The sequence below is a fragment of the Delphinus delphis genome, chromosome 15, assembly GCF_949987515.2.
Source record: "Delphinus delphis chromosome 15, mDelDel1.2, whole genome shotgun sequence".
Classification (NCBI taxonomy): domain Eukaryota; kingdom Metazoa; phylum Chordata; class Mammalia; order Artiodactyla; family Delphinidae; genus Delphinus; species Delphinus delphis.
In genome coordinates this window covers 69,357,568-69,373,280 of record NC_082697.1, presented here as the reverse complement: position 1 = coordinate 69,373,280, position 15,713 = coordinate 69,357,568, and the positions used below count along the sequence as shown (strand labels likewise).

Sequence of the window (15,713 nt, the reverse complement as noted above, 5' to 3'; positions counted from 1 at the left end):
AAACATAGCTGCAAAGTCTATGACACTCATTCCATAGAAAATGGAAATCAATTCAGGTGGGTTCATCACCTTTGACCCCTGGAGTATGAAGTGATGTTATGTGACTTCCAAGGCTACGTCACTAAAGACCATGAGGCTTCTACCTCTGTCACCAGAAGGCTAGCTCTGGGAACCCTGAGCTGCAATGTGAGAAGTCTGACTACCCTGAGGTCACCATGCTGTGAGGAAGCCCAAGCCATATGGAAGCATTCTAATCAACCATCCCAGCTGAACCCAGTCTTTGCGACATACCAGCCCAAGCCCAAGATATATGAATTAAGAAGCCTCCAGAGGATGCTAGCACCAAGCTGTTTGGGTTCTCCCGGCTGAGGCCCCAGGCTCTGTGAAGCAGAGACACATCAACCTTGCCGGGCACTGTTCCATTTCTTCCCCACAGAATCCATGAGCCTAATAAAATAATTGTTGTTGCATGGTACAAAACTCTGTGAGTGAGTTACAGCATAACAGCAAATCAGAATAGCATGTGTTTATTCTCTCTGCTTCTTCAGAAAATAATCAATTTCTACATTATTAACCTTAATTTCAGCATCTGGAAAATGGAACTAATAATATCTACCTCACAGAGCTTTTTGAAGAGCCACTAAAATATAATCATAGTAACGGTAATAATAATTAATAATAAACTAACAACATTTGTTCAGAGCGTCTTCTGTTTCTGGACCCATGTCACGTAACTTAATTCTCTTAACAAACTCATGAAGCACAAAGCCATTATTATCCCTTCTAAGAGTGGGAAACTGAGGCACAGAGACAAATGTAGTTTTCCGAAACTCACACGGTAAGAGGCAGAATATGAATTCGAAACCAAAGCAGGCTTCCTCTAGCCTCTTAACCACTTTAAAAATCTGCTTATAGACAGTCAACCACAGAAGACAGTGCCTAACACGTATTTAAGCTTGAGCGATGTTTACTTGTTGTAATTATTATTGTTGTTGCTGTCGTTCTTGTTTAAGAATCTGATAACTAAGAGATACAGACTCGGGAAATACCAGAATGGGTTTTTCCTACTTCCCTGTGTTAGCATCTGCAGGTGAACTTGGCAGTGGTTTGTCCACTGTCTATAATCCCCCCAGAAAATGGGAAGACTATTCATATTGTACATTTCATACGCCAAAAAGATTTCAATTTCATGCTGTACTGAACCTTAGAAACGCCCCCCTTAATCCTGTTTTTATTCTAAACCAGTATAAAAACTTTAACATTTCCTAATGGAGCGTATGTTTAATCATTCCTACCAACCTAATGGCAATTTATGAGAAGTCAAGCAATAGCCAGTAAGATAAGCTTGAAGCTTTGGTTCCAAAAGTTCAATCAGTTAACCTAGGACAGCAATCACTTCCCCAGAATGAATAATGATGTGGAATAATATGTGGATGGAGATAAACCCTTTTTGCGTAGAAAATTGCATTATCGTGTGCAGTATCTCAGCTGGATATGTAAGTTTACCAATAAGGATACGGCTTCATGCATTTTTATCATGGAGCTTTTGATTCTGAGATTTCCAGAGGATTCTGCCTTGAGAAAGGAATCCTTAATGTTTGTATAATGTGTGGTGCTCTCTGAGCTGCAGATACGAGGGTGGGAAGGCAAGAGCTGGGCTCTGCAGCTTCTGAAAAGCTGCCACCACACTTTCCCAGGGGTTCTTCATTCCACTTAGCAAGGCAGGGAAAGCTAGCAATGCACAGCGAGACAGAGTTCCTTAAAGAAACGGCACTGAAAATAACCGTCATGTCAATTTCAGCTAATGGGGCACAGTATGGGCTCATTTTAAAACAAGGAGGAGTGGCATGCAACCATTAAGAAAGAAATGCTTATGCCATATGTAAGCACACCCATCCAAGCACAGCCAGGAGTTCTCTGGGGAGAACTCAGTGCGTCTCTCCCACAGACTTGGAGCTGGACCTCCCACTGACCAGATCTCAGACAATCATTAAGGAAGTATAATTATAAAGGAAATTATGGAGAAAGTAGCCAAAGTTTTTTTCCACTGGATCTTCAATGACTCCTACTGGCATGAGAGAGAGAGAGAGAGAGAGACTAAATTCCTGAATTCTGCTAACTTCCCTTTCACAGGTGCAGTTGAGACAACATCAAGATGCACACACCTGCTTGCCAGCTGACACATTTATCTGAGATCACCCTTTCAAATTCAGGAGGAAGCAAGCTAGGAAACGCCCTCTTTCCTACCACCACTCCTGCTGGCTCAAGCAAGATTCCAACTATGAATCTACAATGCTTGTCTCCACTGAGAGGATATCCACACTTGGCCATCTGAAGGAAGTTGGAGAGTTCCACAGGAGTCTTTTGGTGCCCACTGTAAGACAAGTGTAGTGGCTCAGAGCACAGATACTGGTGTCATGAAGACCCAAGCTTGAGTCCTAGATCTGCCACCCATCTCTCGTCTCTGTGCCTCAGTTCACCATTCTGTAGAAAGAGAAGTAAACATGGCATCTACCTGAGAAGAGCTGTGAGGATTCGATGGAGAAATGCAATACCCCTGGGCCAGTGAGGTACCTGTTACTTTTTGATTCTGAAGTATAGATGCTCTGGACCACAGGTTTAGAGTCCCATTCTGCTGTATGTCCAGCATAGAGACAAACCAAATATCTTGGCCTGCAGAAGGCAGCAAAAGCTCATCGTTGCAATAGGTGCTGTCCACAAACATGGTGCTGAAAATGAGCCATACCTCTGCCTCTGGAACTAGCACTCGTGGCTCTCTCTTGACTGTCATGTCCACAAGCCTCTATTTGCCAGAAACCAATGGAAAGAGGAGTTACACGAGTATCAAGTAATAATGCCCAGGGTATGTTTCCATGTCACACATAAGTTTCTCTCACTTCTTTCTGATTATTGTAATGGTTATCATCAACTTTGGACTCACGGTTTGATCCCCTCCTCGCTTGCTACACACCTCATGCTCTGATCACCTGTAACTCTTCTTTCCTCTTCAAACACCTCACATCCACACATAACTCCATACTTTTTGCACACAAGGACCGCTTTACTCAGGATTCTCTCATCCCATTCTTTTGCCCAGCAAATTTCCTTCAAGGTCCAGATCACAACTTCTATAAGTCATTCTCTGAATCTCCTCAGCCATATTTCTTTACTAACCTGTAGCACTTCACATCAAATTACTGCACTTGTAACACCATTCTGTGTTCAATCAATCACTTGAAAATATTTTTCAAGTACTGTCACAAAACCAGATATTAGCATAGGCACTGAGGATTCAATGACAGGCAAAGAATAGGCACTGCCCTTAAGAAGCCCACAGTCTAATGGGAGCAGACCTAGAGTAAGCTTAGAATCAACAGGTAAGTCCATGGAACAATGGAGCATACAGAACAAGCACATTTGATGCATGACAAGAGGAGTGAAGAAGGCTTTACAGTGGAAGTGAAATCTATACTAAGAGCTAAAGGATGACTTAAACGGGTGAAAATGAAGGCGAAAGCTTGTATGCAGTGGACATTTATATCTCAATATTTGTCAAATATCTGATAGATTGTCCCATGATACTATAGACACCAGACTAAGAAATTAGAGCCAAATGAAACAACAGTTCAGTCAGAGCTTATTTTTATTGAAATCATGTAGATCAGTGAATCTCCAAGTTTAACGGTATATAAATGACTATGTACTATATAGTCTTTTATATAAAATCCTAGACAAGGCAAAAATAAAACTGACATAAAGCATATTTCTTGGGAGGGGACAGCAAAGGGAAACAAGGAAACTTTGGGGGTGACAGAAATGTTCTATACCTTGATGGTACACATGACTATATATTTATCAAAACTTATCAATTTAACACTTAAATTTTATGAATTGTATTGAATGTAAACTATACTTCAATAAAATTGATTTTTAAGGGAGTAATAAAATATTTAATGTGCATAAAATATAGGACTTGGCCCAGTATTCCGCATCTTTAATAAGCATCTCTAGCAAATTGGATATTGTCTAAGAACAACCATTTCAGAAACACTGATGGAGTGATCATCTATTCAGAGTCATATTCGGGAAGGTCTCAAGTTGTGCAACGCATGACCCAATGCTTGACCTTGTTCAAAAATGTTATCACCAACATATCTGTGGCCAATATTGTCAGTTGCCCAACTCACCATTTATTCTTTCTTCCATTTTTAGTAACAGAACTCTTATTTTTATCTGAGTACATAGTTCCCTAGCCAAAAGACTGTATTTCCCAGACTCTCTTGCAACCAGACATGGCCATGTGATTACGTCCTGGCCAATGAGAAGTGTTCTTCAAGATTTCCAGGAAAACTCCTGTAAAAGGAAGAAACGTGACCTTCATTTTCTCTTCTCTATGCCTCCCACTTGCAATGGCTGGAGTCCCAGGAGCTATCTTGAACCCTGAGGCAGCATATTAAAGATGGAGAAACACCTGTTAAAAGGAGCCTGAGTCCCTGATGGCCACGGAGAATTTATAGACTATGTTAGAACAAGCTCAACTCTGGAATTCTTTTATGTTGAAGAGAAAAACAAACTTCTGTCTTATTTTAAGTCACTGTTACTTGGGATGTTTCCACTAGATGCAGCCAAACCTAACCCTGTCTCATACGTGCAGTTTATTAATTTTGTATTTCACACCAAGCTTGTTTCATTATCCAGTGTGCTGGGTGACAGAATCACACTTCAGGCAACTATAAAAGATATCTGGGGTATGGAGAAAAAGGAACCCTCCTATACTGTTGGTGGGAATGTAAATTGGGGAACAGTACGGAGGTCCTTAAAAAAGCTAAAAATAAAGTTACCACATGATCCTGCAATCCCAGTCCTGGGCATATATCTGGAGAAAACTCTAATTCGAACAGATACACGCACCCCAATGTTCACAGCAGCACTATTTACAATAGCCAAGACATGGAAGCAACTTAAATGTCCACTGACAGATGAATGGATAAAGAAGATGTGGTATATATAATGGAATATTACTCAGCCATAAAAAAGAATGAGGGGCTTCCCTGGTGGCGCAGTGGTTGGGAGTCCGCCTGCCCACGCAGGGGATGTGGTCCGGGAGGATCCCACATGCCGCAGAGCGGCTGGGCCTGTGAGCCATGGTCACTGAGCCTGTGCATACGGAGCCTGTGCTCCTCAATGGGAGAGGCCACAACAGTGAGAGGCCCGTGTACCGAAAAAAAAAAAAAAAAGAATGAAATAATGCCATTTGCAGCAACATGGATGGAGCTAGAGATTATCATAGTAAGTGAAGTCAGACAGAGAAAGATAAATATTATATGATATCACTTATATGTGGAATCTAAAAAGATGATACAAATGAACTTATTTACAGAACAGAAATAGACTCACAGATATAGAAAACAATCTTACGGTTACCAAAGGGGAAAGGGGGGAGAGGGATAAATTAAGAGTTTGGGATTAACGTATACACACTACTATATATAAAACATAAACAAAGACTTACTGTATAGCACAGAACTATATTCAATATCTTATAATAACTTATAATGGAAAAGAACCTGAAAAAGAATGTGTGTGTGTGTGTGTGTGTTACTGATGTTTTTGCTGTACACCTAAAACTAATACAACATTGTAAATCCACTATACTTCAGTTTAAAAAAAGATACCTGGCCAAAATCGGGATGAATGGAAAAGTCTACTGGGAGTCTTAGTTGACCACAGGACTCATTTTAGTCAACCTTGTGATGTAGATAATTTTTAAAAACTAATTCAATATCAAATTACATTAAAGGAGGTAGAGTATAAAGAACAAAGAAGATGAGCTTTCTGACAGGCTTTTTAGACAATGGATGAAATACTGAATTTATTCTGAACACCTCGTTTGAAGAAGAATGTTGACAAACTTGAGGTGATCCAGAAAGGAATAGAGAGAGTGGTCAAAGGCCTAGAAAATGTCAACTGAAGAATTTAGTCTATCTAAACCTGGGAAGGGAATACTGGGATGGGATGATACAGATGATGGGAAATATTTGCAAAGCCACCATGTTCTAGAACAGTAAGGCTCATTCTGTGTAGCTATAGAAGCAGCAAGCAGAACAGGATGTGAGAGTCAATGGAAATCAGCATAAGAAGACTCATCAAACAACAAGAAAAATGAACTGCCTTACAAAATACTGACTTCCCTGATATGTTGACTGATTAATTGATTTACACCTCACCTTGTGCCCAAAATAAATATCTAACATTTTAAAGTGATTATGTGATAACACTCTTCTGAGTGCTTTATATGTATAATTCATTGGATTCACGCAACAGTCTTAAGTAGTTACTATTATTATCCCTATTTTTATGGATGAGCAAACTGAGAAAGAAAGGTTAAATAACTTGCCCAAGGTCACACAGATAAGAGAATGGATGCTAAACCAAGATTCAAAGGCAAGAGGGAGGAGATATGGGCACATATGTGTATGTATAACTGATTCACTTTGTTATACAGCAGAAACTAACACACCATTGTAAAGCAATTATACCCCAATAAAGATGTTAAAAATATATATATATGCCACCAGGAAAAAAAAAAGATTCAAAGGCAAGTGTACTGGCCCTGGAAGCCCACGTGTTCATCACCAGACAGCTACACTGTCTCTTCCTTGCTGAAACATGCAAGGCTTCCTATGATTGTCCTGTTACTGGAGTAGACCATAACAATTAGCTGTCTAGAATGTTCAGGTGACAACTGGGTATGATGGAACTCTGATATCTTCAATGACTTGGGACTTTGGGGAAGCTCAGTGGGATTCTGGTTCTGTGGAACTGCTGATATGCTGGGTTTGTAACGTGTACAATTTGATGTGAATGGAACACAACTGGAAGGTAGTTCAAGGGAAACATTAGAAATCAGAGGCACACACTTGTCACAAAGGTCGAGGCCAGACATAAATCTGAAATCCCTGTTTGGATATGTGACCAATGAAGCCATGAAGCATTCACATTTGAGAAGGTAGAAAGCAGAGACCGAAGAAGGCAGATGCTAAGGCTGGAACCATGAACCACGCAGTGCACACAGAGAGCAGAAAGAGAAACCAGTGGCAGCTAAGCATGGAAACAGCCTCGTGCTCCAGAAGATAGTACAAGAATCTTTCAAAGGGTTGAACAGCTGAGAAGTGTGAGATCTCTGTTGCTTTTGTTTGCCAAGAATCCATTCCCCCTTATTCTTCCAACAGCACCCCGTTTTCCTCTGAGAACCATCCCTCTCTGTCATGTTTTCCTGGTGTGGTTGACCCCATACCCTGGAGAATCCAAGGCTGCCCGTATTTCAACCCTGGCCAATAAGCATAGTCTATTCCCCTGATCACCACGGTTGGTTTAGGGTGAACAAACGTAAGACCCAAGTGGGTCTAATGAGAATCAACACTGAAACGTTTGGTGGAATTATTAGGAAGATACTTCCTCTTTACCACCCCGGGTACCTAAGCCAGTAAGATGAACGCATGGAGCTACCAGGGCCATCTTTACCGCTATGGGGAGAGCTTGCCCATAAATGAACCAACGCGAAAAAAAAGTAAAGCCAAGGCACTGGCTGGGGCCGGGGGGTGGGCATTTGTACTCCCAGATCCTGTTATTTGAGTATTTACATATACCCCCTAGATTTTTCATTTATGTGAGCAAATAAATTCTCCTTCCCAGTTGGTTTTTGTCATTTCCCCCTGAAAGCGATGGCCAATATATCACCTATGTCTCAGAGATACCTCTTTCTTTATGTATCCGTGCCTCTCTACTACATCATAAATTCCTTGAGAGCAAGAAACGTGCTTCCCCACATGGCAGCGCCTAGCACAGAGCCAGGCACATTCTTGGTAGAAACAAACGTCACTGAATTATTTCACATCAATTAAATGAAATAATACAGGCAAGAGGGTGTTATAAGCCACAGAGCATTCTTTTACTATTGTTTCAAAGACAGATGATATCATAGCCTCTCTTTCCGTTTAAAGCTGACTGAATCTGAACTTCAATCAAGTTCATTAAGTAGAGGTGCCCTCAAAGTACTTTGTTCAGCCACGTATAATCTTAACAATCTTGGCGTACTGCGTTTTCCCCCCTCTTCTTTCTTGAATGTACCCTTTAAGGAAATGCAGTGCTGCCACTTAAAATCAAATCTTGGCAAGGTAAATGCTTTCCTTGATACGAAAACAAAACAAAACAAAAAAGACTGAGGAGTAGTACATCATTTAAAGTAATTAAAAAAACACAATTTATTATCCATCTCTGATGTTCAAATGCAAAATGGGATGGAAAATGTCTGTGTATAATGAATTTTGCAACATTTGCTGAAGCCCTGCATGAGAAGGAAAGAAGAAAATGACTCAAAAATAGAAATCTCTTCAATTCCAATACTTTTCACAAAAGGAAGAGTACACACACACACACACACACAAAACTGTACAGTATAATCAGAAATATAATAGTGACAGATTCTAGACAGAAACTAACAATCTGTGATAGGCTCAGTAATGAGAAACTCTCACCATATCTTTCAACTATATTTACCCTTTATATACTCTTTCCTTCCCTGGATCTTAGCAAACAGAAATTTAAAAGTAAATTAAGGGGAGAGGAGGAAACCTCAGCAATTAAGAATGTGGGTTTGGGAGGTCAGGGAAGATGAGAGTCCCTGGACCTGGCACTGTGTGACTTCGGGCAAGTCATCTCAACCTCTCTGAGCTTCAGTTTCTGCATCTATGTAAGTGGTGATATAATCATAGGTCGCTGGGATTAAGTCAGAAAACGGCAATGGAAAGTGCTTACCACAAAGGAGTGATCACTCTAAATTATTCTTTCATTCTGCGTCGTTTAAACCAGCCTCCATGACATCAACAAGACTCCTCTCCATGAAAGAAGCCACAACCAGAATATCTGACTGCCGATCGTGGCTCTGCTTCTAACTATCAATACTTGTCCCACCTTGACCAAGTTAATTCAACGTCTTGAAAGGGAGTCCCTTGGAACCTAAGATCTTTGAGGCTCATTCCGTCCGAGAATCGACCTGTTCAGAGCAGGCAAATACCTATATTAAGGGAACAGGCAGACACATGTCCTGAGCACTGGTTAAATAGTCTCTCCTGTGTCTCCTCTCTGCCTTCCCGGAGGAGGCCTTGAAGGGCGCCAATACTTTAAATACTTCAACCACAGGAAGATGCCAACGCATCTTTGCTCCCCTGTAATCAAAAGGTCTGTGAACTCACACTTGAAATCTCAGAGAAAGCTTAAGTGGAAAGAACATCTTTCAATAACCAACAACATAATCCTCCTCACGTTTTGCCATCCCGACGTTCAGGGAGTCACGCTCCAGAGAGCACTTTTCAGGAAACAATCAGCTTAAGACATCATCCATCCAATTCACTTTGACACTGATGAGCGATGACACTGTTCCTTAGAAAACAGAAACAGAAATGGCAGACCATCGCTACAACAGCCAACTGCTGGGCAGTCTTTTGGGTTGCTTTTTTTGTTTTGTTTAAGTTTGTCATTCACTAAAGAGGAGACAGGGAAAATGGGCAGGTTACAAGTAGCTTCCTGTCTAATTGGAGGCTTGAGATAATTAGGAGACAATTCTGATTCTTCACCCATTTGTTCACTTATTCAATAAATATTTATTAAGTGTGAGGTTCTGTTCTGGATGCGGAGGACATAGCAGTAAACAAAATAGGCCAGATCCTTGCTCTCAATGTATATACTAGTGGAAGGACACAAACCCAAAATAACAAAGCAATAACGCTGCCAGGAACACTGAGGTGCACCTATACTTTCCTATTAGTGTTTTCATTTTCTTTGGCTAAATATTCAGGAGTGGAATCGGTGGATCACACGGTAGTTCTATTTTTAATTTTTTGAAGAACCTCCATGGAAGCGACCTGAGTGTCCATCCACTGAAGAATGGATAAAGATGCTGTGGTGTATGTGTGTGTGTATACAGATATATACACCTATATAGAATGGAACATTACTGAGCCATAAAAAAGAATGAAATTTTGCCATTCGCAGCAACATAAATGGACATGGAGGGTATTATACTTAGTGAAATAAGTCAGACAGAGAAAGACGAATACGGCATGTTTTCAAGTATATGTGGAATCTAAAAAATAAAACAAACAAATATAACAAAACAGAAACTGACTCACAGAGATGGAGAACAAACTAGTGGTTACCAGAGGGGAGAAGCGTGGGGGAAGGGCAACATAGGTGAAGGGGATTAAGAGGTACAAACCACTAGGTATAAAATAAATAAGTTACAAAGATGTAATGCACTGCACAGGGAAGACAGCCAACATTATGCGGAGTATAATCTGTAAAAATATCAGACCCTTATGTGGTACAGCTGAAACTAATATAGTATTGTAAGTCAACCACACTACAATGAAAATAGTAATAATCAGATGAACAAACAAGATAATCTCAGGCAGTGACAAGTACTATGGTGGAAATAAACTAAGCAGTACGATAGAAAGTGACCCAGGCTGGAGGGAGCAAGCCTGCAGCCTATGCAGGCAGGTTATGCTCTGAACACTTCTAGAAGGTACCATTCACACCATGAATGAGTGACAAGGAAGAGACAGCCATGCAAAGCCAAGGGCAAAAGCCACTGAGGTCAGGTTTCCTCCAATGGGATGCTACTGGCATTTGGCAGGGGGGTTGTTTTTCTTGCGCGGGTCTGTCCTGAGCATCGCAGGATGTTTAGCGTCCCTTGACCCTCCCCCATACCCAATATCTGTAGGGTCTTCTGGGTAGTCATTGGGGTAGCCGAAAATGTTTCCACTCTTTTCCCTAGAGGAAGGGCTACAACTCCCCTTGTTGAGAACCACTGATACAGCAGAGAACAAAGGCCAGGGCCCTGAGTTAGAAACAAGCCTGGGCTGTGCAATGAACAGCAAGCAGGCCAGTGTGCTTGGCATATAATGAGTGATGGGGAAAGAGGCGAGAGTTGACTTTATAGCCATGTATGCTTAGCTGTGGCATACTGAGTTTGCTTGCTGTCAGCTGGGAAGATTTCATACAGGAGACAAGAGGATGAGCAGAGCACAGAAGCCACAGTTACACACACGCTTTCTGTACAGTACCAGGAAAGGGGATACGATTCTATGGGCAATTTGATGACATTCTGCTGCCCTGGTGCTGCAATGAGCAAAGCTGGGAGGAGAGGAAAGTGAGCAAACTACAATATTTCATCAATCCTAAAATGTATCTTTTTATTCACATTTCAACCTAGCTGGAATCAAAATGTGTGTCACAATCATCATCACGTATTGTCACTGCCTGAGTCTGTGCGTCAAAACCAGCAGCAGCCTGGAAGAAAATCCTGAGGGCAAGGATGGAGCACTTTTTAAGAAATGCTGCCAGAGCAACAGCCTAGGTGGGATTAGGAACGAGAGCACGAAGAACACACAAGAGGAGGACACTGCGAACTGGGGGTGGCTCAGAAGGGTCCAACTTTGAATAAGAAATGTCAGGAATCCATGGACCAATTTATCTCTTTTATTTTTTTCTGATGTATGAATGCACAAGAGTGATGGAAGATAAATGTTCCAGCATAAGGATTCTCTTTCCAATAAATGTGAAATTTTAAAATTCTACATGTAGAAGTACCGCCATGGTTTAATTAGCAATGCTCTCTTCCTAGTGATAAGAGTAAGAGTGCACATTACAGATTCGAGGAAATCTGAGAACCTCTACTGAACATCCAGCCGGTGCCAGGAATTTTATATGTGCTATACAGCAAGGAATCTCACAGCAGCAGTCTAAAATCCACAGGATGAACTCCACTTCACAGACATTAATAAGTAACTTGGGCTTCCCTGGTGGCGCAGTGGTTGAGAGTCCGCCTGCCGATGCAGGAGGCGCGAGTTCGTGCCCCGGTCCGGGAAGATCCCACATGTCGTGGAGCGGCTGGGCCCGTGAGCCGTGGCCGCTGAGTCTACGCGTCCAGAGCCTGTGCTCCGCAACGGGAGAGGCCGCAACAGTGAGAGGCCCGCGTACCGCAAAACAAAACAAAACAAAACAAAAAAACAGAAATAGTTTCAGAGTTGACACATCTTAAATTATACTTCTCTAATACATATTATCTGAAGGAACACTGCCAATTAGTGAGTCAAAGTTTTATCCAGGACTTCCCTGGTAGTGCAATGGTTAAGAATCCGCCTGCCAATTCAGGGCACACGGGTTCGAGCCCTGGCCTGGGAAGATCCCACATGTTGAGGAGCAACTAAGCCCGTGCACCACAATGACTGAGCCTGTGCTCTAGAGCCCGTGAGCCACAGCTACTGAGCCTGCATGCCACAACTACTGAAGCCCGCGCCTAGAGCCTGTGCTCTGCAACGAGAAGCCACCACCATGAGAAGCCCATGCTCACCACAACTAGAGAAAGCCCGTGTGCAGCAATGAAGACCCAGCACAGCAAAAAATTAATTTATTTATTTATTTAATTTTAAAAAAAAAGTTTTATGCAATGGTTTGCTTTTTTTGTTTTTTAAGGCTACGGCACCCGGTATTCCCAGGTGGTCTCCCATCCAAGTACTAACCAGGCCTACCCTGCCTAGCTTCTGAGATCAGATGAGATTGGGTGCACTCAGGGTGGTATGGCTGTAGAGTGCAATGGTTTGCACTTTTATAATACGTGCACTTTTTTTAAATTCAACTATAGTTGATTTACAATATTGTGTTAGTTTCAGGTGTACAGCAAAGTGATTCAGACAGATAGATAGATAGATAGAGTGATTGATTGATTCAGGTTATTTTCCATTATAGGTTAATACAAGATATTGGATATAGTTCCCTGTGCGATACAGTAAATCTTCGTTGTTATCTACTTTAATATATAGTAGTACATATCTGTTAATCCCATACTCCTTATTTATCCCTTCCCCCTTTCCCCTTTGTTTTCTATGTCTGTGAGTCCGTTTCTGTTTTGTAAATAAGTTCATTTGTATTATATTTTCGATGCCACATATATGTGATATCATACAATAGTTGTCTTTCTCTGTGTCCCATTTCTTTTTCAGGAAAAGATCGCAGGAAAAAACTCCTAATTTCCCTACTTAATTCCTTGGTTTGCTGCTCCCAGCCTGGCTGCTCAGTGGGGCCCCATCTCTCCAGACTCTTCCATCATGCCCCCTCAAAACCCACAGGATTAAAACTTCTTAAGGGTTTACTAGTTATCAATACTGAGAAACAGAAGACACAAAGAAACAAACACTGGAGATTCTCCTGGAATCTTGGCTTGTACAGCCACTTCCCCACTGAGTCTCTCAGTCCTTATTCCTGAAGGTGTTGTTGCTATGACCCTCCCGACCCTGAAGAGCCCAGATAGCTTCTTAATGCCCTCTGACACCTTCCTAATAACAAGAAACAGCTTTCAGTTAACCAGGATCTACCAAAGGGTGGCCATCAGGCTAGGCACTTGATATAATTTACCTCCTTTAACCCAATCAACAGCCCTATGACAAAGGTATTACACTTTTCACTTTTTAGATGAAAAAATAAAGTTCAGAGAAGTCAAGCAATTAGCCCAAGGTCACAGAGCTAGGATATGGCAATCCTGTGATTGGAGCCTGAATATAAATCTACTGAAAATCTAATCAAAACAGATGAGTAGTTAATTCAGGTGATAAGTGGTGTGAAGTGTATAATGCACATCCCCAGGGTCTCCACATGGAGCCAAACCTCCTCTCTTCAAGCTCACCCCATTGTTTCCATGAGGTCTGTAATGCTGAAATCAGATATACTGACTTTATCACAGTAAAGTGTGTGGACCAGAGGGCAGACAGCAGAAGCAAGAACTACAATCCTGCAGCCTGTGGAACAAAAACCACATTCACAGAAAGATACACAAGATGAAAAGGCAGAGGACTATGTATCAGATGAAGCAACAAGATAAAACACCAGAAAAACAACTAAATGAAGTGGAGATAGGCAACCTTCCAGAAAAAGAATTCAGAATGATAATGAAGATGATCCAGGACCTCGGAAAAACAATGCAGGCAAAGATAGAGAAGATGCAAGAAATGTTTAACAAAGACCTAGAAAAATTAAAAAACAAACAGAGATGAACAATACAATAACTGAAACGAAAAATACACTAGAAGGAATCAATAGCAGAATAACTGAGGCAGAAGAATGGATAAGTGACCTGCAAGACGGAATGGTGGAATTCACTGCTACAGAACAGAATAAAGAAAAAAGAATGAAAAGAAATGAAGACAGCCTAAGAGACCTCTGGGACAACATTAAACATAACAACATTCACATTATAGGGGTACCAGAAGAAGAGAGAGAGAAAGGACCAGAGAAAATATCTGAAGAGATTATAGTCAAAAACGTCCCCAACATGCGAAAGGAAATAGCCACCCAAGTGCAGGAAGCACAGAGAGTCCCATACAGGATAAATCCAAGGAGAAACATGCCAAGACACATAGTAATCAAATTGGCAAAAATTAAAGACAAAGAAAAATTACTGAAAGCAGCAAGGGAAAAACGACAAATAACATACAAGGGAACTCCCATAAGGTTAACAGCTGATTTCTCAGCAGAAACTCTACAAGCCAGAGGGAGTGGCATGACATATTTCAAGTGATGAAAGGGAAGAACCTACAACCAAGATTACTCTACCCGGCAAGAATCTCATTCAGATTTGATGGAGAAATCAAAAGCTTTACAGACAAGCAAAAGCTAAGAGAATTCAGCACCACCAAACCAGCTCTACAACAAATGCTAAAGGAACTTCTCTAAGTGGGAAACACAAGAGAAGAAAAGGACCTACAAAAACAAACCCAAAACTGTTAAGAAAATGGTCATAGGAAAATACATATCGATAATTACCTTAAATGTGAATGGATTAAGTGCTCCAACCAAAAGACACAGGCTTTCTGAATGGATACAAAAACAAGACCCATATATATGCTGTTTACAAGAGACCTACTCCAGACCTAGGGACACATTCAGACTGAAAGTGAGGGGATGGAAAAAGATATTCCATGCAAATGGAAATCAAAAGAAAGCTGGAGTAGCAATACTCATATCAGATAAAATACTTTAAAATAAAGAATGTTATAAAAGACAAGGAAGAACATTACATAATGTTCAAGGGATCAATCCAAGAAGAAGATTAACAATTATAAATATATATGCTCCCAACATAGGAGCACCTCAATATATAAGGCAAATGCTAACAGCTATAAAAGAGAAAATCAACAGTAATACAACAATACTGGGGGACCTTAACACCTCACTGACACAAATGGACAGATCATACAAACAAAAAATTACTAAGGAAACACAAGCTTTAAATGACACAAAAGACCAGATAGATTTAATCGGTATTTATAGGACATTCCATCCAAAACCAGCAGATTACACTTTCTTCTCAAGTGTGCACGAAACATTCTCCAGGATAGAGCACATCTTGGGTCACAAATCAAGCCTCAGTAAATTTAAGAAAATTGAAAAATTGAAATTATATCAAGCATCTTTTCTGACCACAATGCTATGAGATTGGAAATCAATTACAGGGAAAAAAATGTAAAAAACACAAACACACTGAGGCTACACAATACGTTACTAAATAACGAAGCAATCACTGAAGAAACAAAAGAGGAAATAAAAAAGTACCTAGAGACAAATGACAATGTAAACACAATGATCCAAAACCTATG

The 15,713-nt window shown here is 40.9% G+C and overlaps 1 protein-coding gene and 1 pseudogene across 1 annotated transcript in view; both read right to left on the bottom strand.

Moving 5' to 3' along the window:
- The window catches only part of HS3ST4 (heparan sulfate-glucosamine 3-sulfotransferase 4), a 393,025-nt gene that overhangs the window by 342,977 nt on the left and 34,335 nt on the right, over positions 1–15,713 (bottom strand). The window lies entirely within an intron of this gene.
- On the bottom strand, positions 12,536–12,653 carry LOC132439064 (5S ribosomal RNA; annotated as a pseudogene).